Consider the following 24,280-nt stretch of genomic DNA (forward strand, 5'->3'; position numbering starts at 1 on the left):
TATGATGTAGTATAAAGGCATTATCTGATAGTTATTATCTATAACCCAACTCTATGGATTCAGCTGATCAGTTATCCATTATTTCCAGTTTACCCTGCCAGAACAGAGATTTGGACATGGCTGACGGGTCACAACCCATGTTCTCTGTGTTATATAAAGCCATCTTTCCTTGATGTAACTGGAAGAGTCATTTCCCAGCTCAATGTAACATCAATAATGCCAGTGTTTTCTAAATCAATATATAGTAAGGCGTTGTCAATAACCTGAAGGCAAGTTTCACTGACTGCCTGCATTACTACAAAAGCAAATTTTTTGATTTCTTTTCTTTTTCAGTCTATACATAATCTTGCTTAAGAAGGATAGTTTTGTTCAAATTCTGTTGCTCAATTTCATCAGTGAGTGAGACCAAAAGAACTCAAATGAACACGACTGTGATTTCATTCAGCAGCAGTTAAGACTTGTGAGCACCTGCAGAATCTCACAGAACCACAAACAACTCCCAAATACCAAATAAATGCTGAAGCAAATCATATTGGAAAGGGAGATACAAGCCAAAGAGGGCAACAAAGGAATACCAGAGGAGAAAAAGCCCCATAAAAACCCACAACCCCATACACTTTGTCAAAGGGACTTAATGCTATTAAAAGCATACAATTTAAAATCCTTTTGTTGAGAAAAAGCCAGAAGTTCTGGTAGGCAGGTGAGCATGTCTTCAGCCTCTCAGGAAACTCAGCAGACTGTTACCTTGGCACCCTAGTTAGCAATGTCAGGAGAATGAGATCAGGACTATACAGGGATGTGAAATGAGCCATCTGACTGGGAATTCCTGAGAGGGATAAGGACCAAAGCAAGTGTGAATGAGATAAAGTTACCACTCCATGTCCAGGGTGAGAAAAAATACAGGTTAATAAACTTTCCAAGTTCAGGGACAAAACTCATACCTTTCAAATGTCAATGCAGGATCTTTGTGAATCTGGTTTTCACTCCTCCCTGCCAAAAATAAATACATTATAATCAGGATGTAGAAACTTACGGTGGAAAATAATTCTATTTCTACAGTAACAGGAAAGCAATTTGGTTAATTCAGTATCAGCTCACAAAAGGGAGCCTGTCTTACTTCTTAACAGGGTACAAACAGATTAATATAAAGTTTTCCCCAAAAGCTGGTTATACTTGTGGTTGATTTGTGAGAGTATCAGAACTTGACGAATTAAACTGAGCTGAGCAAGCTGGAAAGGTAACCTGCCAGGAGAGAGGGGACAGCCCTCCTTGCCTGGTTAATACTACTCACTTTGTAAAAAAAAGCTGTCATCAGAGGATTATCTTTATTCTAACACTATCCATTTATTCCCACTATCCATTTACCCACCATGACAAAAAAGAGCCCCAAACAAACAACCAAAATGAAATCAGGAACACACAACACACCCATGGTAATGCATTCAACTTCTCTAGAATCTTACTTATTTTCTCCTGCTCTCATCATTACTCTCACTCAATCTTCCCTCAGCTCCCCACTTGCACAAGCCACACTTGTGTAGCATTAACAACATCCAAAGGCCATTCCACACCACACAAAACACAGCTGTTATTGTAATCTTTCCCCTGAAGACACTCTGTTCATATAACCCTTTATTTTAACTTTTTCAATTGTTTTTCTCTTGCTCTAGATTAAGTGTAGAATTTCTCATCTGAATTCTACAAACATTAACAACTTTCATTTCTATCCACATAACCTAACCACTTATTGTGTCCCTTTTCCTTACCCTTTTGTTTCCACAAACACTCATTTCTACTGCAATACCCAGGCACCTCTCACACAGGAAATTCCATTACAATTCTGCACTGCTCCCCAGGCGAAGATCATCTACACTCTGGAGGCTCTTTCTTCCTCTCTTTCAGCAGTAAATTACCAGAGCAAAAATTAATCCAAATCCACCAAAATACCTCCTGCAAGACCACAAGCCAAAACACAAATGATATATGTTGCTTGCCCTTCCTCACTTGTTTGTTCCCTTTTCCTCATCATAGTCTATATGAAGTTTAAAATAAATACATCTGCACCTGTGAGATACTGACAAGTTCAGCTGGACAGCAATTAAATGAAGCCCTAGAGCAACACTGGCCTCCAAAATAAGTGTTTTCTCTTCCTCTTACAGAAGAAAAAATGCATTTATTGGTTTTGCAGTACAACAATACGTGCTGCTGTAATAACAGTTTGCACCCAATACCTTTCTTTTACTACGTATGATTGGAAGGGAAGTAAAGAATGATACACCCTAAAAGATCAACAGAACACAAAGACTAATGATAGGAAGAAAAGGGTACAAAAGGCCTAAAATATAATGTAGAAGGGCTAAAATATAGCATCAAAGGGCTCTCCTTCCCTTGAGCTGCTACTTTTAAAAAGTCTAGTGAAAGCTCTTTCACTTCTCCAGCTGGTACAATGACAATATCCCTACCCTCATGCAATCTGCTCTCCCTTCAGAGGGCACAGAGGCAAGAAAGAGCAGAGAGTGAAAAAATACTGCTCCTGGGAAAGAAAGGAGATACCTCTCTTTAGAGAGACCAAAACTACTTACTTACTTTTAATCATGACAACAAACAATGACATGGATGAGGAAACTTTTGAGGAGCAAGGTGAAGGCTGAGGGAGCGCCTAAGTATAAACCCAGACCTCCTCCAGTGAAACCAAGGAAGCTTTCTGTGCCCCAGCTGCCTTCATCAAATAACCTCCCCAGCCCAAACAGCAGACTTAATACTGCAAGTTTCCATTTTTTTGAACATAATTTCCCCACCTCAAACCAGAGTGGTTTGATTTACTGGGTCTACGTCTGAATTCTGTTTTACTGCAAATAAAACGTAACCCTTGCTTCCAAAGTCACCTCAGTATCTCTCTATTAAATCATGTACACCAGAGCTTGCTCATAGCACTTTGGAAGGTGAACAGTTTGACTGACCAAGAATAACCTACCAGGATGCAAAATCCACTTGCCTTCTTTATATGCTGCCAGGTTTATGAGAGCAGGTCTGTCTGTGCTTGACATTTGGCATAATTACTATTGTAAAATGTTTTATATTCCTGTAAATTCAGACTACCACTCCAAAGTGCTTACAAACTGAGAGGAGAGGCAGAGATAATGAAACAGAAAGGAAAGATGTAGGGGAAAAGTAGGTGCAAAGAGGAAGAAAGCATCAATGCCAGGAAAGACTGTGAGACTGTTCAACTTGCCTGACCAGCATGGAGTTCTAAACTATAAAAAATGACAAGCAGAAACATGTTAAGGTAGGATACTGCACACTGTAACACATTATAATCAATCTGCCTCACTAAAATATAAAACCAGAGGTGAAATTCCAGGGAGCCTACAACACCAGCTGTATTTCTCTACCATGTTGTATGAAGCATTTCCACTGAACTGCAGTAAACTTTGTCACAATGCATATGAATGGAAAGTCCAAAATTTTCAGGGGTTTACACTATTTTTACAGTGATTTTGACCAAAGGAACAAGAGGAAGGATTGGAAGCTCTAAAACATCTTGACTCTAATCTGTTGCTGAAAAACAGGTAGGAGGGGAAAAAGGTGAAAAAACAGTAAATTACTGTGTATCCATCACCACTCAAGACCAAAAAGCTCCACTTATATGGGAGCATGGGGGATAAGATTCCAAAACAAAAGATTAACAGACTTTAAACCATTCTTGCAATTCACTTCCACATGTAAGAGATAAAGCATGCACTGAATGCAACTTATTTTTGCCAGCTGCTCAGTAAAACTTGAATGATTCAAGAACATGGAGTAACAGGCAGCTCCTTTTTGCTAATATATCTGAAAAAAATCTTTCCACTGTTTCCCACGAATTCTTGCATTTCACTTCAGTTTCCTTACTTGAAACAAGGGTATATTTTTCAAGAGCAAGCATGATCCATGTTCCTCACAAATAATAACCAAAGGAAAGACAACAGTATTTATGAAGTCTTTCTCATGCACATCCAGAAAATCCAGATTACTTGACAGGGATTTGTATGCACAATCTTTGCCACTTAGGGTACTAAAACCTCCCTTAACATTTCCCTTTTGTATAATTGGCAAATTTGATTATGAGCTTAATTTTTGCATAGTAAAGTCCATCCAGCCAGTTTTAATTTCAAACTGGCTTGCACTCCATCATGACTAGCTGAATGCTACAAAAACCTTTGACATCACAACCTCATCAATCTTGGAGAACAGAAGAAATTTTTGTAGGAGTGGGAAACTGTTGGTAAGATACTTCTTCCACCACTGATTGCACTCAGTCAGCTGTAACTATGTGCAAGTGTCCACACTTGCCAATTACAAAAAACATGCATCTGAACTACCCTTCCATGAAATTATATTCTCTGCTAAAATGACAGTCACAGGTAGAAAAGCTGAGAAGAAGAAAATGTTTGAAGTTGACCAAGCATCAGGGGCTTTTTTGATGAAATATACAACCACAATTTAAAAACTTAATAATAATACCAATAAAAAAATAATGTACTCCACCACCAAGCTGCAGAGTAAAAGCAACATCCCAAGTACAGAAAGGACTTCCATAGACTTATCCATTCACTACATGAATCTGGAATTAAAATCCCAAACTATTTTGGATTTGCATGAACTACAGAATTAAATTACATATTGCTTATACATAAGCTGAGGTCATTAAAAAACCCCACTCACAAGCAAACTAACAAGTAAGAGGCATTTCAGCTACCAAAGACCTGTTTCAATCTGACATCTAAATATCTGATGTTGGATGGCTGCTGCTATTTACAGACTGATCACAGTAATTTCACTCCTCCGTTGTTCACCAGGACCTCTCATTACATGCACTGTGTGGGTCTAAACCATGTTGGAGGCTACTGGGAACTGTCAGAATTGCAAGAAAAGAGAGATTCCATCTTGGAACAAAACAGAACATTTTAGGAACATCCATGAACATATCACAGCAGTGCTTTGGAATATTGCTACTCTACGCAAGAGGAACAGCAAGAACAGGGGAAGATTAAGCAGCTTGCTCAGTAGCACATTAATTCCATATCCACAACAAATAAAGAAAGATTTTCTGAATTTCAGCTGAATTATAAGATATTCTCTCCATAGTTTGTGGGTGTTTTGGTTTCTGGGGGTTTTTCCCCTATTAGTGAAACCAAACAATAATCGGGTACCCTAAACTTGAGGAAACAATGGTGCTTACTACTAAAGGAGTAGGAATTGCACACTACAGTAAATGCCTTTCTCTTCCAAAATAAGACAAATTACTGGCATTCCCATCACCCTCAGGTGGGCCTGTATGTCAGTCAAATGCAGTAATATGGGTTTTCCACTTTATGTGCTGAAACAATGTTCTCTCCAACGAAACACCACATCAGCACTGAACTAAAGTATCAGTACTGAAGCAAACATGAATGATGGCATTACGATCAAAAATATAATTCCACCAACTTTCCCTATTTCCCAAGGATCTAACATGAAGAAGCAGCCCTAATAAACCGGGCAAGAACTATTACATGGACTGGAGCTGCAAAAGCCACTGCACAGGAGCTCTTCTGATGCACTGACCACTTTCAGTCTCTTTCCTAACCAAGTACAATAAAGTCCCTTCTATCCTGAAGCAAGGGTCTCTCATAGCCAAGTGTGTCTGTACACATATCTAAGCACTTTCTGCCCAAACAGGTCCATTTTAAATTCCTTGCTTCAGAAAGCTGTTAAAACCTGTCTTTTACCAGTGTAACTCAGCTGCAATACACTCGCAGCTCAGATGGGCCAGAACCCAGGGTGTGCATTCATCCCTGGTTCCCCCAGTGCAGAGGCAGAACTGCAGCAGCCTGTGCCAGCAGCAGTGAAGGGGCTGATGCTGCAGCCCCAAGTGAATCCAGACACACAGATTTTTTTGCATGTGCTGAAGTGCTCAATGGTGCCCAGCCTCTGGAATGCTGAATTACTCCAAGCCTGACTGAGCCTCCTCTACAAGTCTCCTGAACAGCAAGAACTAAGCCTGCAAAAACGAGTGTGCTTGCCCTCACTAATCAATATTAGCGTTTTTCCCGATGAGTTTGTACAAACTCAAATTCTGGCTTCAAATGTTGGAACTTTACAAATTGACCAAAGTTAGCCAGTACCTATGCTCCTCTATCTATTCATTTGTTGAACTCTCAGATAGCTGCCACATTGTTTTCTTTGCCAGAGTGAGAGAAAATGGATCAAGCAGTTGCCAGTGGCTCAAACATCTAAGTCTGGGAGGAGGGGAGGCATCCCCAAACCTTCTAATTGCTAATAGTCAGTGCCACCTTTGGCTGAGGTTGCAGAAAAAAAGATCCAAAAAAGAAAAAAATAACGTTTTTGGAACTTTTAACAAGGTTTTATAAATGGCTTCAGAAGAACAGATAACACAAAAAACGACAAATAATTTTCATCTATTCTAGATCATTTACCACCGTAGTACTAGATAAGATGCTAGTATCAAAACCAGGTCCAAATTCTTTATACGATTTTCCAACAAAAATATCTTAAAAATACACTGAAAGTTTCAAGTGCAGCTTTCTATTTTCTTATCTCACCACACTTGATTCCTCAAGTAAAACTCATCTCGTTTTTATTAACGGCTCCATTTCAACCAGGCTCTGTTGCTGCAGCTGCTTGGTCCAGTGGTCAGGAAAAAGACGCCAGGGAATATTTCATCACACCTTACAAAATCCTCCCCCATCACCCCAACAAACTACCAGCAACAGACTGTATTTTCTGGGAAAGTTAACCAACACAACAGACACAACAATTCCCTCCAGAGGTTTTGCAGCAGTCTCAGTTCAGCACACAAGGCCATTAATTACACAACTGCCTTTAGCATTAGCAGGATTCTGGTGGTGACAGCACTGGTGGAGTTAAGGCTGCCTTCAGTATCTGCACCAAAAATCTATTTACTTCAAGTTATGCAACACCTCCACTTCCTCTCTTCTTTATTATGGTAGACCATGGTAACAGAAAGAAAAGGGGTGGAGATGGGGAACAAGCATTTCGTAATCTCAAGCAGGCCACAGCCACCTTTCAAAAACAGATCTAATCTGGAATTCACCTCTAAAATCTGCCTAAACTGACAATAACACTCAAGCACCAACTCTTACTTAAAACTTAGATTAAGTATTTCCAGAGGAAAAGCTGTGTAATACAGGTAACCAATCCTGGAATCAACTGCATACTCCCATTAAAGGCAAGAATTGGTTTTAAAATCTGATTTATTTGGTTGGGGATGTGTTTGGTTTTGAGTTTTCTTCCTCATTTGGTGTCTTCTCCATTGCCCCACCCACAATAGAGCAGTCTACTCCAGGCCAAATAGTATTCCAAAATTCTCATCAAGATTCTAATGTCATCAGTCATGCTCAATCAGTAAAGTTGGCAGCAAAAGTTTCAATTCAGCAAACATCCTTCTACTTTCCTTTAAAAAACCCAAACAAACAAACAAACAAAAAAAACCCCACTAAAAACCTATGAAAATCACAGGCTATTCAAGCTGATATATTCCATGTCACTACGAAAATCAAGACAAAATGAAAAATACACATCAGTCCCTCTTATAACTATGATCTGAAGAGTCTACCTCATATCTCTAATGGTAAACTGAGAATTGACAATAAATAAAATGAAACAAAATCCCCACAACTCTAAGAACTGGCTCTTCTCAACAGAGGAATTATAAGTCCCAAAGCAGTCACAGCAATCTTGACTGGTAAAATGTTTTCAAGGACTTGGATTTAATCACATGTCATTTTCTTTTCCTCTGATCATTTATTTAAAGTCATAGGTTGAATTATTTATGAACAAAAGTTAATTGCATTGAAATGCAGTACTGCCCAGTATTTATCTAACACCTTTTTCACAACTCAACCTCCTGTCACCAACTGGTTAAAATCTACAAAAAATGAATACAGAATGTGAGATAAGAATTAACCATTTCTATAGCATTACTGAAATTCTCTTAAATATGGATAAATATGATCAAGTCCCTGGATCCTCCCATCTGCTGTGTAAATTGTGCAACTGTTCTTACCAACTTTTCCTTACAACATGTGTTTATGTTAAAAAAAAAAAAGTAATTAAGGGAAAGAAGAGGTTATTCACAAAATATTTGGTTTGAACAAGCAAGTTTTGACTGATTAGTTGCAACTAAAGTCATCATATTTTGAGTCCAAACAGTCACATCACAGACCCTCCCAAATTGGGGTTCTTCAGAAATTTTCTCAGCTGTCAAGAGATCTCAAAGAGATCAACAATTTGCACGTATAAGGCTGTATTGACACTCTCTGCAAGGTGTAAGATGGAAGCTCAAGGGTACACTCATATAAACATACCCCACATCCACAAAGCGTTAATCTTAAGTCAGCAAGGCTGTATGACAGCAGTAACTATTACACTGCATGACTGCTGCTCGGGACATGGAGCATTTTCCAAGTCCCTCATTTCCTTAAAGCAACTCATTTACTTGGCACCTGCCAGGACAAAGAGTAGAGAGCGGATTTCACAAATACCTCTGTGGCTTGTGCGTGGTGATAACACACCAGGAAAGATAGATTTTCATTTTCTCATCAAGTTATTAGATTAGGTTTACACGCAGATTTAAATGCCCAGGAGGAGTCTGCCACCTGTCCTAAACTTAATTAGTCAGGAATGTCTGCATGACAAGAGCAGATACTTCGGATGTTTTGGAGTGACCACAAGCAAACATCCAAATAATCAGCAATAAAATTTCAGTGATGCCAAGAACGAGCCACTAAGCACAGCCCTCTGTGAAACAGCCTGAATTTTATTAATGGAGTGCTTCATACTTCCCACACAACTGACATCAGCTGAGCATCTGTAAAACCAGAGAATCAACTATGTAAAGTCTACAGCTGGGTTAAGGAAACAAAGAGCCCTAGATTTCCCATTAAAATAGGGGTGTATATTTACACATCACTAAAGGGGGGGTGGTGTGTGTGTCTGTGTGTGAGATATGAAGACTCAAATCCTCTCAGACTTTTCCTCAGCTTTGTTCTTGTGCTGTTTATCATAGCAGCACATCAAAGATTTGCAGGTTTTTGTACCTCCCCTAACCCCCTCACATACCCCCCCCACCATGTAGGACCATCACAGCAGATTAATAACTAGGAAAAAACAACACATTTTCATTTAAAGCGGCAAACACACCCATGTTCAAGTATACTTCACATTAATCATCTTGCAAAAAGCTAAACCCAAACCCCCTTAAAACATTCATTAGAATTTTATCTGTGTAGGTACATAGCAACTACTGACACTGATGTGAGGAACTGAACAGAAGACAGAGAATTCAGTTAATCATCCCCTTACGTTGCCATTGGCACATAAATTTGTCTCATTAGCAGGGGCTACTTAGTTCGCTGTAGTAAACAAAGCTGCCGATACGACAGCCCCGCACACTTTCCATTCATTCACATATTTTCCTTTCCTCAGACTTCTAGCATGTGCCACCGAAGAGCCGAATGTTAAACATTCCTGGAGTGTCACAATATGTAATACAATAAAACAGATTACAACCATACCTTTCTTTCAAAGCAGTGGTGCCAAGCACAGGTACACTGTAGCAATCAATTTGTTCTGCAGACAGTAAGGCTTTCATAGAATACTAATGCAAAAATCTCTTTTCTTTCTCCTTCGACTTGACTCCCCAATGCCTGGGTCCCGACCAATACAAGGAGGAGGGCAGAATGTCTTCTGCTGAGATAACCACAACTACTAATCAAGTATACGTGTACAAGGGCACAGGATTAAACCTCCACCGGGCTTGACTCGGGCACGGACAGCAGCTCAACACATGCACAGCAAGGTCAGAATTAAACACACACACGCACGCACGCACGCGCGTCTACTTGAGTGAACTAATTTATCACACTTTGCCACTGACGGCTTTTTACCTCGGGGGAGTAAAATTACATCCTGGTGAACTGACGAGGCTCAGACACAACAGTTTCCCACAACAAATCAGATCTCTCGGAGAAGGGAACGGAGCTCAGAGGTGAACGCTCCTCTCCTCTCCCAGCTTCTCACAAACTCCACGCCGAGTATTTGTGCATGCGTCCCTGTGTGTGTGTGTGTGTGTGTGAGTGCACACACAGGTGTGACACACACCGCCAGGCATTGGCTAAACCACAACCACAGCGGCAAAGTTCAAAAAACAGGCACTAACTCCCTTCGAGAGAGTTCTCTTTCTGATTATATTTATCTTTACCTCTTAACATAATCAATCTATCAAGTCTAATTACTCCAGAAGAAAGCATTTTATTATTATCTAACATAGCAAATGTCAAACAAGCTGTTCATTTACCTTGAAGTTTATTAGCATAGAAATGCAACATGAAGATGCTCTCAAAACATTGCCACTTGTATTCACAACATTTTCGAAAAACCACTTAGCAGGTTTTTATTGCCTGGCATAGTTGGATGCTGTTCTAGTTCTTAAAATAGGAAGGGCATTATCTTAACTGTATCGCGCTTGAGCTGATATAAATAAGACTTTTCCTTTAAACACCAAATTTATATTTAACTTTTCTCTTGGGTTCTCTTTAAATAAAGACTTCTCCCACTTTGCAGTTAGCTGTACATATGTGGATACATGTGCTTTCATAGAGGTTCATAGATGTGCCTTTCAAGGAGTAAAAAGTGAAACACTGTAATTTCAAAGCATGGGATTTTTTTTCTCCCTTAAGTTCTGCCGTGTCATGCATCCTCCCTGGCATTTTCCTCCCAGTACTACCAGATGTACATTTTACCAAAAACATCAAGATGAACCCTACAAATTATCATCGGCAGGGTTTTAACAACACTGCTTTTGCACACGATCTGAACTGAGAAGAAAACACTGCACAAATACCCCCCAAAAATAATGCCCGGCACTTTACCTAGGAAAAATTCGCAAAGTAATTTTGAAATATCAGTGGCTTTGCAGAGACACCGGCAAAAAAAAAAAAAAAAGGCAAAGCGGCGTTAATCAATACTGATGAGTTTGTCCTTGACACGGTGACCGTGTCATCGGGCTATTGTCATGTGATATCATGTCACTTCCCCACCTGGCTCATGACCTTGTCCTTTAAATGACCCAAAGCTTCCCTCAAGTAGCAGGAGGCCCCTCCCCGCTGCCTCAGCAAGGTCGAACGGGTCAGCGTGTCCTCATCTATAATCCAGCACCATTTGTCAGCAGGGAGGCTGGAGGAGGCAGGCTCGCTACAAGGGGAGAATGCCCAATTAGGCAGCTGTCACACAAAGCATAGGCTGCAAAATTATCCCCTGTCAAAAGAAAGAGCAGCTGCGGGTGCCAATTACAGCAACCTTTCAACCCTTTAGGTACTGGAAACTACACAGAAGTAAATGAAGTACAATTAGTGATAACAAATCGATGAATTAGGACAGTAAATTAGAAATTACTAGCAGGTGAGCTTAGGTCTCCCATAATATTAAGGGCGCAGCACACCCCAGGCAAGGGCAGGAATATACAGATTTCACAGAGCACATCAGTTTTGTCTCATCCGTGTGTGGAGCCTGTTTGCCTCTGTCCTTTTCTTCTCTCGAGCCTCGCCTGAGCCAGATGGTGCAGGGAAAGGAAAAAAGAAGTTGTAGCACCCTATCTTCCCTCTTTATCCTGGCAAATGCAGTTTCCTCCTTTCTCAGGAGGTCCTCAGAGCCAGCACCATCTCTTTCTAGTAAGCTCACTCTGTCTGACATTTACTGCACTGCAAGTTCCAGCTGAACAAGGTTTACCCCGGAAAAAAAAAAAACAAAAAGAAAAAACACAACAAAACAGGAATAAAAACAACCAGAAAAAAACAAATCCCCCAGTAAATTTTATGTCAGTTACTCTTGAAACACTTAAATCTGAGTTAACTGCTAGACTTTTGATGACAGGAGAAGACTAATTTCTGCACATGTCAGTTCTCAGACAAATCATGCAGTGACATCTCTGAGAATATACAGAGCCCAAACTCTGCAAGCAAAGTTTCTATTCCATGATTTTTATTTTTTTTTTCTTTTCCCCCTTAGTGAACAATTCACAAGTGTTTTTTTGCCCTCACTGTTTTATTAAGCATACAAGCTGGAAAGTTACTGTGTGCTGGCACCAAAAGGCAGGTCCTACAGTCCACAGTAAATCCAGCTTCTCCTCTGGTGCATCAGGTCAATCCTTTTAACAGGAGAGTGCTACCCGTGGATAGCTGGGGCTCTGCATGCCCAAGGCAACCACAGAAGGGTGGCCACCTTACCAGCCCCTGGCATTTACAGAATAAGAAGCTTAGAAAACACAATAAGGAAAAGAAAAATAGGAGGATAGGATTAAAAGTATGAATAATTAACACACAGCCACATGAAACCATGGTTGAGACAGTGGTACCAACACCTTTTTATTTAGGTGCTTTGACTCAAAGTGACAAGCAAATTCAAAGAACAAAATTCAAATGCATCTCCTCTTCCCAGCTAGCTCACAGTCTGTTCAAACTAAGTGAAATTGCTATTTCTTGTCAATTCTCTCTTTTCATTTCTCATTCCCTAATCCCAAAATCCACCTTTAATATGTTCTTATGCCTTGCCACCACGCTGAGCACTGAGGACAGGAGTCCAGATTCCTCCCAGAGGCAGCTCTGAATAATACCTGTATACTTGCACTATATTTCATACATGTACTCACACATGCATACATATATTAATGCTAATACATTCATCAAAATATGAGACAGAGCAGAAATTAAGCCACTGATCTCCAACAAGCAATTTCCTACAGCTATCTCTTGATTTCTAGCCAGTGAGTATTCCACTGTTTATTAAGAAAAAAAAATCTTGCTGTCATAACTCTGATAAGAGACAGGATAATAAAACACTAACTATAAATAATGTAAAAAATGCTCATTTAACAGTAGTTGCAATAATGGTCATCAAGTTTGACATTTCCTTTTGAACAGCATATGGAAACCATAGAGTACTGAAAGAGTTAATGTGTTTAGAATTCAGTTTCCATCATACTTGGGTGACTATCTCTTTAAATAATTTAAATCCTCTCCATCAACTACAAAGCTGTTTTGAAGCCATTTAGCTTTGTTCTTTACATGTGTTCTAATTAAGAAATGACCTTGTCATCACACACACCAGAAATCCTGGATTATTTCCTGCAGCAAAAAATCTACGAAGCCAAAAAAAAAAAAAAGACAAAAAGAGAAAAAATATATATAGTTCTTCCTTTAGTGAGGAACTGAGGAAGTTGTTGGTTGGCTGAATGCTGAAGCAGTTTCACCGCATAATTTTTGTGTGTGTGTGTGCTGTTGAATGTCACAGGGCGGGTTAGTGTGACCTTGAGCTGCATCAGCAGCACAGCAAGGGTCGAGATGCCTGCAGGCGCCCTTGTACTGGATTTGCAAGACAAAAACCTTCAAACTGGCTGAAGGACATCTTAAATCTCTTCAAAGGTTTTCCCGAACTAATCTGGGCTGCTCTTAGCCGGATCTGTGCCAGTGTGAGAGGCAAAATTAAAAACAAGGTCTTTGACAGGATGTTGTCTCCTCTTAACCCTTCCCGCGCAGGCGGCAGCGGGAGGGACGCTCTGCGAGGCACCGAGGGAGGCTCAACCCGCAGCAATTCTTTCATAACCAAATTATATAAGGCACCATTTACTGGGAGCGGGGCTCCTGCTCCCCCCCAGCCCCCAGAGGGCTCCCCCTCACCGCCAGCCCTCCCCCGCCGCTGGGAATGCCATTTCCCGGCTCTGCGGGGACAGACAGACACACAGCCCGCTGCATGCACAGGGGAGCTCGGTGCCTCCGCTCCCTCCACAAACATCCCGGGAAAATGATGGGTGGTAGCACCCATCATGGCATGTTGTGCATGCTAAAGCCAGGGAAGCAGGAGGAGGAGCAGGGTCAGGAACGTGCTGTGGCAGACATCAGACATGTTTTATGAGAAGGAATTAAAAAGTGACCACTTCTCGTGCTAACCTGTGATTTCCTTCCCAGTCATCCCGAGCCAAGCAGGAAGCGGAGCAGAGGGCATTAACACGCCATGGGCCTACCAAGGCTTGGAGAGCATGACTGTACACACAGGGGGAACAAAAACAAATAAAGCAACTGCCCAGCCTGCCTGGGACTGCTCATCGTCCCACAGAGTGTGACACAGAGGCAGAGATAACCTCTAGGAACACATGGTTACTCCATGAAACCACAAGTTTACCCAGTGGATTTAGCAGCTTTATTCAAATACAGCTATGGGCACAGTGAAGGGATGGGGGCTTCCTTCAGAAGTGTATTTGCACACAGAATCGCCAACTCCACCTCCAGTAAAATTCTGCCAAGTAGGAGAATGCTTAGTTAGAAAGCAACACGGATCCCCAAATTGAATGAGGAGAGAAAGGCATCACCACGTTCCCCCATCTGCTTGAGTGGTGTATGTTAATGGTCAGATTACACTGTCAGTTTCTACAAGGGAAAACAAAATAAATACAAATGGATTAAAATAACCTCAGTGTGAGCTAGCATCACACTTCAGAACTATCTTTTGCTGTTTTTAGGATATCCACCAGGCAAGTCCTTGAGGAGGAAAGGAAGGAGTCACTCGCACCAGCAGAGGGTGTTGTGATTCTTCTCTGCTTGAGCACGGAAGGCTCCGTTTGGTCTGGTTTTGTACAGTCGTTTTCCAGGCACTACAGTCTGTTACACGGTAACAAAACGCATCTAAGTTTACTGAAGAAGGACACAGCTTTGGCAGTTATGTCACAACTGCTGTAACACCACCCTTCACCCACCACTGAAATAGATGCACTGCCTCCCTCCCAAGAACCACAGCTCTCCTCACAAAACACCCTCCTCCTTAGAAGGCTTTAACCATTTTAAGCATTAGTTTTCAGTAGCATCGGTGATGGTGTCTTCTGCATCAGCAGAGGAGGAACTTGCACCATACAGATGTTTTTCCATAGGCCTATTATATTTGGACAGAATGCCACAGTGTTCCCACAGTGCTTGGTTGTCAGAAAAAACCCCATGACTACTCAGAGACCCTCTCATCTCTGCTCTGCAGCCCCAGGGAAGCAGGAGCCTGGGGGTGGCACACACCTCATGTGCCTTCTCCAACCCATCACAGACCCTGGAAATGGAGACTGACCAGACCCACACATGATCTTCCTGCACAAAGGTGTTCTTTTTGCAGCCTTTCCATGATGGGATGCCATGCAGGCAGCCAACTGTGGTGGGTTTAATAAAATAAAGAAAAAGAAAATAAAGTTTAGCCACTTGGTCTACAAAACAGTTACTGCAGTACTGCATTCTGTGCTGTGCTTCCTAGAAAACTTCCCAGCTCACCCCAATTACCAGGAAGAGAGATTGAAGTAGCTCCCATGTTACATGTTAGCCTAGCTGAAAACAACTAAAATGAATTTTCATGGTATGGCCATGCAACACCCCCGATTTCTTAAGCTTCTCCAACATGTAACAAGACAAAAATATATTATGGTTTTTCCAAGCACCAAGTGTTGTGAAAATCCCCAAAACAAAAACAAAGAGCTCCTATTGCAGTGTTCCAGCTGAGCAGGGTGACTCAAAGATGCAACAAAAGCTTTCAAGCCACACAGTCGCTGCTGCCAAGTATGGGACACGTTGTGTGGCCCTGCCAAAACTAGAAGCCAAAAGCCAAAAATACAAATTAGCAGCTTTCTTCCAGGGCCACAACAGTTCAGTAAAAACTTCCAAATCAGGCTGTGCCTAGGAGGTTCAGACAGAAGCAGTGAGTGCAGTTACACAGCACACCCACCCACCCAAACCACAGCCATCGTGACAATGTCACATCTGTGGAGCTGGACATCCACACAAAGTGGGCTTTGTGGCTATTTCAAACAATTTCTCATGCATGGCAAGCTGCAGAGGATAAGGCTGCTCCCTGCCTGCTCCTACCACAGGGATACTCACAGGAGTACACACAAGCTCTGTCTCTACAGGACAGGATGAGCATTTTACAGACCACCCAAATACAGGTTGCCCACTCAATCTTAATTCTGCCATTTTCTAGCTGTTGATTCTGAGTACACAACATTCATATTCTTTAAACCTCAGACTTATTTTGTACATAGTGTACCTCAATGCAGCAGAAAAAAAGAAGGGATAAAGGTGGCAGAAGTTAATATAATGTATTCTTTTCCATTTGAACACCATTATTAAATAAAAAATATCTGCTAAGGATGCTACTGACAAAACCATTCTCCTGGAACCATACATCCCACAAGGATTTCCAGAAACGGTTGAAAAATCATTTTGTGACTGACCACATCTCCCAACATTTCTGGCCTAACTTCCAACCAGCACCCAAAGAAGCCCTTGGTCTACCAGAAAAATGAAAATTAATACTACTGTAAAACATTAGGTATATTTACTTTGTAAGAAGCTTTATCAGTAGTGTATTATTTTTAAGTAAGATATAGCTGGCCTTCTTATACTAGCATAAGTCAATTATTGCATACTATACTAGTATATATATATACACTATACTATATGCAATAACTGACTTATGCTAGTATAAAATAAATTAATATTGTAATTAGTACCTGACAGTAACAGGTAAGGCCAAGAAGTACTGAATAATGTATATTAAAGTGATCAAATATTGTCATCCTTTCCGTATTCTCCATATGGAGAGCATCTACACGAGGGCCACAAGGATGGTAAAGGGCCTTGAGGGGATGCCATATGGCAATTGGTTGAGGACACTTGGTCTGTTCAGCCTGGAGAAGAAGAGACTGAGGGGAGACCTCATTTAGGTCCTCAACATCCTCACAAAGGGGAACTGGAGAGGCAGACACTGATCTTGTCCCTCTGGTGACCAGTGACAGGACCTGAGGGAATGGCCTGAAATTGTGACTGTGTCAGGGGCAGTTTAGGTTGGATATCAGGAAAAGGTTTTTCACCCAGAGGGTGGCTGGGCACTGGAACAGGCTCCCCAGGGAAATGGTCACAGCATCAAACCTGACAGAGCTCAAGAAGATTTTGGACAACACTCTCAGGAAATAGAGAGCTGCATCCAGCTCTGGGCTCCCAGCACAGCAAGGACAGGGACCTGCTGGAGCCAGCCCAGAGGAGGCACCAAGGGCATCAGAGGGATGGAGCAGCTCTGCTGGGAGCAAAGGCTGAGAGAACTGGGAATGTTCAGCCTGGAACAGAGACGGCTTTGGGGTGAGCTAATTGCAGCCTTTACAGTACCTGAAGGGAGCCCACAGGAAAGATGGAGAGAGACTATTTACAAGGGTCTGGAGTGACAGGACAAGGGGGAACGGCTTCAAACTGACAGAAAACACAATTAGACAAAATATTAGGAAGAATTTCTTTACTGTTGAGGATGGTGAGGCACTGGAACAGATTTCACTGAGAAGTTGTGGATACCACATCCCTAGATTATTCAAAGCCACTTTGGATGGGGCTCAGGGCAACCTGGTCTAGTGGAAGGTGTCCCTGGCTCACGGCACGGGGCTGGAATGAGATGATCTTTGGGGTCCCTTCCAGCCCAGGCCATTCTATGATCCTATGGTACAACTGAAATAAGCCTTTTCTGCTGAGATCTCAACAAACAGCCAGGCATCTTCCACAACTTGCTAGTAAAGCCCAGTGCTTAATTTAGGTCTCCCACTGGGTCTCAAATTCTCACTGCAGCAACCTTCTCCAGATGTTTTGCCAAAACCAGTAACTCCCAAACCTGGCACACCTTTTCCAAAAGTGGACTTCAAAAAAATAAGGCTGATGACCCACCCAGATAGCACCATTCACTTTTGGGGGGTTCATTTCCTGCTTCAATCATCTCAGATACTCACTTAGGGACATTATCAACACTTCATACTATATACACTCACAAATACATTTTATTATAATATTTAACTTGTGTCCTGATTGTGAATTACATGAGCATTTGCAGAAGAATAAGGACTGTATCAATGTTTAAGACTGTATTTTGCTGAATCAGGACCCTGAACTTTTCTGCAGGTTTTTCTCATTGCTGTGCCAGTTTATTTTATTCAGTACAAAGCCACCAACAACCTTTGAGTTCTTCTGCTCAAGGTCATTTTTAACATTCACAAGCACAGCTTTTTGGCTGTCTGCAGAGCACAGAATTTTTTTTAAGTGGTTTTCAGAGCAAAGTGATGTCTGGAAACATCTTTAAATAGTGGAAAAAACACCCTTTAAAGTTTCCTTAATCAGTTGCCTGTTAATAATTCTACTTGGCTACCTTTAATACCATAGGCTCTAATTTTGTCTCCATCTCTGCACCCACCCATATCTGGAAGGTATAAACATGATATAAAATCAGTTTCAACTCCTGCAATCTCAACGTCTAAGCTACACCTCCCACTCTTAGCCTTTGAAGGCGTCCAGTACACAGTCAGGTCCTTGAGCTCCTTCCTCTGTTCTGCCAGACACAACATTTTCTAAATTTGCACTTAAAAGGGGGGCAAGGGTGGGGAGCTACCTACATTCAACAATAATTTGCAATATTTAAAAAAAAATCCAGAAGTTTGTTTATATTATGTTTTATAAAGTTAAACATAATTCCTTATTCCTCAGTCATCTTCTTTCATCACCCCAACTAACCTTCTTAAGCTTCTGTATCACTTCCTCCTGCTTATAATTAAGGATGTGGGATTGAAGGGGGTAATATAAGGAAGCACTTATTTTATTTACACTTCTGATTGTGCTGCATTAAATATTATTAGTATTTTATCAGCATCTGACTGATAAAGAAACATCACAAGCCTATGAAATGAAGACAACAGTATGTTTTGGGGTTTTTTTGTGTTTTTAATATATATATCAGTCTCTGCATCATCACTGAAACACTACATTGCCAAAGTTCACCTTCAAACACTCTTGTTTAAATACTCCTTGTTTTGTCTGTGCAAATCTCAGTACAAAGCAAAAAGCAGCATACTGATTACAGAAAATACAGCTAGCCATGAAAATTGAAAAGATGCAATGTCTGGCAGGCAGGCATGTTTTGTATACACTGTCCTTCCACGTGTGTGCATCTAGGTTAGGCATGCACGCTTCATGCTGGTACTCCAGGCCACTGAGAAGAGAAGCTGACAACCAGAGAAGCCCAACAGAAGAGTGAATTACACTTGTGGGGTTCCAGCAATGACCAAGCTGTAATACTGTTTCCGTGTGTCCAGCAAAATAGCTGCAGCCAACAGCAGTCAGCAGCGATTCCTGGGTAAGTGTATTTATGCGCTCAGCTGCCAACAGCACTTCCCTCTCCAAAGCAGGCTCCATTAATTCCTAGGACGGGCAGTGGCTCACACTGCCTGGCTCTCCAGGGTGTCCGAAACCCACCCACCACAACTGTTCTCTTGCTATTTTGTTATTTCACTTTACAACAGGCTCAATTTAGAATTACAGGTGTTTTGTATTCTACTCAAGCCAGAGATTCCCACTCTACTGCACACATCTATATTTGCAACCTATTAGGCTCTCTTTTTTTTAGCCTTAGAAATCCAAATGGTTATGAATCTCCAATATCTTTGTAAGATTCAGACCTTCTGACTACTTCTTAACATAGAACACAAAAGTGGTATCAAATCTCACATTAAACTTAATAAAAACTTAAGTAGAGGGAAGTTAGATTTATCCTGTTCCTAGTCAAGCCAAAAGCTTAAGTAAAGACCACTTCTTCATTTACTTAAAACCCAATAGTTTTAAAATACATTACAATAGAAATAACAAGAAAGTTTCTAGGCAATTATCCTGAGCTGCTCTCCTCCCTTTCTCAGATGGATTCTTTTAGAAACAAAGCCTCTGATCTGTCTTGTAGCAAACACAACCCCTCGGCCCAAACACAATGCCTCTATAAAACAAATACACAACAGCTCCATACTCTCAGCAATTTTTCCAACTACAGCAGGTCTTGCCAAACTACTGGCTTAGGAAAACAGAGAGCACACTAAAATTGTTCTGCTTTTTCACAAGGCACATTAGGTTTCTATTTAGTGCATACCACAAAAATTAAGTCCAGTTTCTCAAGGTGTGCAATGGTTCAAGTTTGTCTAATTCTTAATATTTTGCCAATAGTACAGTTGTTACCACCACCCCCCCCCAGGCTGGCTGATTTAAAGAATCAGAAATATGAAGCTTTCACAACTTTTTTAAATGCACCCAAAGATTTCAAAACATTTACAAAACCCCTGTCACTTTTCAATTATTTTCATTTACGGATGACTAACAGTATGTCTGTGCCAAACACAGACATGAAAAGCATTCTTCAAGAGACATGAATGTACATAAAAACACAGATTTGCCAAATTAAAATACTGGGAGAACAACTATTTACCTCAAACAAAAACAAAAAGCAACTTAAAATTAATTTGTCATTTTCCCAAACTTTCACGAACATCACAAAAATGGCTTCGTATTAGCAAATTAGGCAAAATAGCTTAATATTAGCAATGTACATAATGTATATAATTATAAAAAACCAGGATTATTCCATTGTTTCATCTTTCCTGATGTACAAGTGAACCACTGTTGCGAAACCACAGATAAGCAGAAATGCAGCATTGGGAGAAGGCAAACTGAGTGCTAATTTGAAAAAGCTGAAGATGGAATGTTACTACTCTAAATATAACTCACATAATTTATAAAATAGTTGTATAGATAAATATCAAATCTATCTATGTCCTCCTAGAGGCTGTCTTAACTTTCTGTGGTTAATGGATCAGCCATAGTAGGGAGAGAATTGACAAAACTCTCAACCTTTCCTCCTTGCTATGTTTATGTGTTGGTACTAACAAACATCAAACAAAGCATCAACAACAAATTACTGCCCACAGAAAAATAAAAGAACCCAGTTCATTTGCTCACGAAAGCAAAACAAACATTATAGTACTCTCCAAAAGCATAAGATGACCAACAAAAACAAGTGTACATACAGTTCACCTACACACATGGCTCTATGTTGTGTACTCCCACATCACCCAAAGGATCTCCCATGCTCATGAGCCACCCTTCTCCCCTCATCTGTCACACTGACAACTGGCATCCAAAGAACAGAAAAGAAATGTATATGGGAAGAACCTCGTGGAAAATGTCCTTCCCTTAATTCTCTTATGTATGAAGTCCACAGCAGGAACATTTTGGCTGTGGAATATTCATGCTCACTACCACCTGACATCAAGGTTCATTTCTCTGTGAAAGAGCCTCCAAAGGATAATAAAGTAAAAGCCTGAACACTTGCAAGAAGCATGTAATAATGCAGAGAAGCAGTAAAGATTATTCCTGCCCTAAGCAAAGGGAATAAATAGATGATCACGGAAAAGAAACTACTAAGATCTTTCAAAAGCCTGCTGCTTAAGAACACAGGAAGAGCCTGGTTTTTCAACATAACAACCATCAAGATCTAATGCATGGCTTTGAAGGCAAGCTGGAGTCATATAAATTCATATAAACCTTTTTTTTTTGCAATCCAAACCGGAATGCCCAAGCTGCAGCCTGCTGGCCAGATCCAATCCACTGCAACAACTCATCTGGCCAGCTGCCCACTCCTTACTGTCCTCCTTCCCAATGGCTAATTAGATATAGGAAGGAAGCAGGCAAGGGCTTGGGGAATTACCCTCACATCTGATTTCCCACTGCTGTGTTTCATAGGGGCCTGCAGCCCCTGCTCTATCAAACAACAGGGCGGAAATGACCACGTGTGGTGATGGTGCTCGTGTAACTCCACATGCCTGTTAATAAATACCATTTTGCTCCATGTCTGCTAACACTGCCAGCCCTGTGTCAGCACAAATGTGTGCTGCCCACATGTTTCTGTTACAGCACATCATGCACACACCCTACCCCAGTTATCACACCATCACCTGCAGTCCTGACCCTCTGCCACCAATGCAGCTCCCTGGGAAAGCTGGACACCAGCACTACAAACCAACAGGTTTTACACCAATCCAGGCAAGAAATGTCTTGAACTGGGGTGAGTTTCTTCCAAAACAGGCCCAGCTCACGGAGGAAGGCTCTCCATGCTCCCTGAGTAACATTTAGCTCTAAGTTGAGAGTGACTGCTAGCTGCCACAACTCCATCAGGGCATGCATACTAATGCTCTTGGCCTGCTGCCATACCATCCATATATGCTTTATTACAGCTCATCTCCTGAACGTGCAAGACATTTATCTTTGATTCTTTCAAAATGAGAAAGAAAAAAAAAAATCCTGACACTGTAGAACTGGTTTTAGCGCTGTTCAGACCATTTAAACTGGGTCACTGCAAGCTCTTCAAGCAGATGTTTCTTTATCACCACATACAAGTAGGAGCACCAAGTTATTTCTGCCATATTAAAAAACTCTTCTAGATTATAAGGGCTAGAATTCTTAAACAATGATCAGGTAAGCCTCTAGCCACAGTTTTCCCATTTGTCAGCAGAAAGTTTAAACACTAAAAATACAGAAAGAGCAGGTTAATCACATGAATCAACCTACCAGCCTCAACACTAGTCAGTCATGGGCAGCGGGAATGACAGATGGGTGATGGGACAAACACAAAACTTGCAAATTTGAGTCCACAAATGCAAAGGCAGATCAATGACCATGACTGACAGGAGAGTAAGTAGATCTCAGAGACACCAACCAACCATCCTCAGAAATATGAATCTCTTCCCATTCCTTAGGTACACAGTGAGATCAAGGAATGCAGGTGAGAAACAGCATCATTTCAACAGCAATGCAAGCCCATTGGTATGTGCTCATTGGAACAAAGTTACTGAACTAGAATGCATTATTTTAAAGTAGTGAAACCCTTGGCTAATATGGTTTATTTTGAAAATAAATTGTATGAAGTGTCCTGCACAAACACGACTTGCCCTAGAAACCTGAGAACTAGTGGTATGGAAGAAGAAGAAAATAAGTAAAACCACCAGAGTTCAAAGGCATACTTCGATTGACTTGACCAATTATTCATAAAAATTTACCAACCCACATAAAAACAGGATTTGCTCGTTTTTCATAATGATAAAGAACCTTCTCCATTCCTGCTCACTCCATGCCCAGTTTGTTGCCAAAAAATGTATAGCACAAAACATCCTCACAATCCCTTTTAAAAAACTTAGAGGTTTAACAACCAATTATTAAAACTCAGTAATGTCCCTGTAAAAGATTTTACCCCTTTGGTCAGATGTAACACATCTTAACTCTACTTTTGTGGATGTAAACAAAAACACTGAGTAGACAGTCTTCTACCCTGAGAACAGGATTCATTTAAGAAGGAAAGTGTTCTTGGCAGTTGTTCCCTTGAGAGGGAAGCAATGCCAGATGGTGAAGCTGCTTCCCACGGAGGCTGGCAGGTAAGAGGTGAGCCCTGGGATCTGCTGGTCCCCTTTCCAGAGCAGCCACTAGTGCAGCTGAGCACCTGGGATAGTCCTTTCCCTCACAACAGCCAAAGAGAACAGCAGAAAACAAACTGCAGAGTTATTCAGTTTTCCATCACGTTTTGTCTCACATAACAAAACTTTTGCAATAGGCACACACAGTTGCAAAACCCCCAAAGAAACTCTGTCATGCCAAACTTGGTTTTTCATCACCAAATTTTTACTACTTTTTTCTTCCACAAGTTTATGGAAAAAAACTTACTCTAGGAAAAGGTAATAGGGGGAGTATATTTTAAATAATCCACACTAAATTTAAAAGAAAAGTGGATGGGTACAACTGTTGAGGGCAAACAGGAAAAATTACTGGTTCTCCTTTAAGGTCTAAAGAAGGATGAAACGTCAACAAAACACAAAAAAGGTGATAGTGACCACAACTATTTGTAATGAAGAGGGTAAAAAATCCAGATTGATTCCTCATCAAAAAAGAAGACATTCTGAAATAACAGATTTTCAAAGCACTGACTGAAAACACATTAAATAGATCTGTTCTACAGAAGTACCAAATGCTAAGGGTGGCAGAATGAATTACTGCAGGTGGTGGCTGAAACAGAACACTTATACAAGTTCAAGGAAAACCAAAATTAGTTTCTAAGTTAATGATGGAGCAGCAGCTTAAAATACAGTCACTTTGCTTTTTGTTCACACAAGGTAAATCTTATTATTACATTCCATCATTTTAGTACACCTTCTAGGTCTTTAATATTGTACACCATTTGCCTTTTTTAATAAAGTAGGTTGTACATCCATTTCATTAAGATGTAACAGTGATTAATCTCAAGTAGGAAACACTGACACCACACCAAATGTGCAGTGCTCACACATGGATCAGACTGGCAT

The 24,280-nt window shown here is 40.9% G+C and overlaps 1 protein-coding gene across 2 annotated transcripts in view; it reads right to left on the reverse strand.

Annotated features, from left to right (window-relative positions):
• The window catches only part of NRIP1 (nuclear receptor interacting protein 1), a 69,826-nt gene that overhangs the window by 18,683 nt on the left and 26,863 nt on the right, over window positions 1-24,280 (reverse strand). Inside the window, exon 3 of one of the 2 annotated variants that reach the window (XM_054270407.1) lies at window positions 942-990. The exons of the other annotated variant lie outside the window; for it this stretch is intronic. The gene's annotated coding sequence lies outside the window, so the exon portion shown is untranslated. The remainder of the gene's footprint in view (window positions 1-941; window positions 991-24,280) is intronic. 2 annotated transcript variants of the gene reach the window in all.

The sequence above is a fragment of the Melozone crissalis genome, unplaced genomic scaffold (genome assembly GCF_028551555.1).
Source record: "Melozone crissalis strain CALT ecotype California unplaced genomic scaffold, PUWL_Pcris_2 ptg000009l_1, whole genome shotgun sequence".
Classification (NCBI taxonomy): Eukaryota; Metazoa; Chordata; class Aves; order Passeriformes; family Passerellidae; genus Melozone; species Melozone crissalis.